Source organism: Aquarana catesbeiana, linkage group LG01, assembly GCF_042186555.1.
Source record: "Aquarana catesbeiana isolate 2022-GZ linkage group LG01, ASM4218655v1, whole genome shotgun sequence".
Lineage (NCBI taxonomy): Eukaryota > Metazoa > Chordata > Amphibia > Anura > Ranidae > Aquarana > Aquarana catesbeiana.
In genome coordinates, this window is record NC_133324.1 from 453,499,852 (window position 1) to 453,501,673 (window position 1,822).

Here is a 1,822-nt window from a genome sequence, read left to right on the forward strand (position 1 = left end):
TTGCATACTGTGCAAGCTCTGGCCAGTGATCCATCCTCAAGACCCAGTAACCCAGTGGATTTTCGGTGGGAAAGGTGTCCAAGTCAGATCTTGCCCCTAGGTATTCCTGCACCATGTAAAACAGACGCTGGCGATGGTTGCTGGAACCGATCATACCTTGGGACTGCGGACTAAAAAATTGTCTGAACGCATCAGTCAGATGGCCACCTTCTCCACCGCTCCTTCTTTGACTGACTGAAGCCTCGGCAACACGTTGTCCAGAAACAGGAGTTTATAACCACCCAGTTTCTGGGAACGCGTTGCACAGACCTTTCTGCAAGGCCTCCCAAGATGTTTAATCCTCTGCTCCTTCTGCGATGGCAAGATAAGGTCCACAACCTTACCCTTGTAACGTGGATCAAGGAGGGTTGCCAGCCAGTATTGGTCCTTCTCCTTGATACCACAAATACGAGGATCCTTACGCAGGCTTTGCAGGATCAGGGAGGCCATGCAGCCTAGGTTTGCTGAGGCATTCGGTCTGGAGTCCTCTGGGTCACTAAGGACGACATGGTCCGCAGCCACCTCCTCCCAGCCACGTACAAGTCCATGTGTTTCTTGGGACTGATCCCTTAAAGACTGCTGATGATGCTGAGTGCCAGGCTCCACCTCCATACTGACACAATCCTCCTCCTCCTCATCCTCGTCCTCTTCCTGTGTGATCGGCGGGCATGCAGGAACACTGTCTGGATAAAGGTGGCCTTGAGAGCTAAGGAAGTCCTCCTCTTCCTGCCTCTGTTCTGCCTCAAGTGCCCTGTCCATTATTCCACGCAGCATGTGCTCCAACAGGTGGACAAGGGGGACAGTGTCACTGATGCATGCACTGTCACTGCTCACCATCCTAGTGGCCTCCTCAAATGGTGACAGGACAGTGCATGCATCCCTGATCATGGCCCACTGGCGTGGGGAAAAAACCAAGCTCCCCTGACCCTGTCCTGGTGCCATAGTCGCACAGGTACTTATTGATGGCCCTCTGCTGCGTGTGCAGCCGCTGCAGCATGGCCAACGTTGAATTCCACCTGGTGGGCATGTCACAGATTAGGCGGTTCTTGGGCAGGTTAAACTTCTTTTGGAGGTCAGCCAGCCGAGCACCGGCATTATATGATTGGCGGAGATGCACACAGACTTTCCTGGCCTGCCTCAGGACATCCTGTAAGCCCGGGTACCTGCCCAAGAACCGCTGCACCACCAAGTTAAGGACGTGAGCCAAACAGGGCACATGGGTCATTTGTCCCTATCGGAGGGCAGAGAGGAGGATTGTGCCATTGTCGCAAACCACCATTCCTGCCTTAAGTTGGCATGGCGTCAACCACCTCTGAACCTGCCCCTGCAGAGCTGACAGAACCTCTGCCCCAGTGTGGCTGCTGTCCCCCAAGTACACCAGCTCAAGCACCGCATGGCATCTTTTGGCCTGCATACTTGCGTAGCCCCTTGAACGGCTACGGAGCACCGCTGGTTCCGAGGACAAAGCACAGGAAGAGGCCATGGAGGAAGAAGAAGAGGAGGGGGTGGAGGAGAGAGGTGTGTCACAATCATTAGTAGTGGCATTTTGGAGGCGTGGTGGCCGAACAACCTCCAACACTACTGCACCTTGTCCTGCATCCTTCCCAGCTGCCAGCAGAGTCACCCAATGCGCGGTGAAACTTAGGTAACGTCCCTGTCCATGCCTGCTGGACCATGAGTCAGCGGTAATATGCACCTTACCGCTGACAGCCCTGTCCAGCGAGGCCAGGACATTGCCTTCCACATGCCGGTAGAGAGCCGGAATCGCCTTCCATGAAAAAAA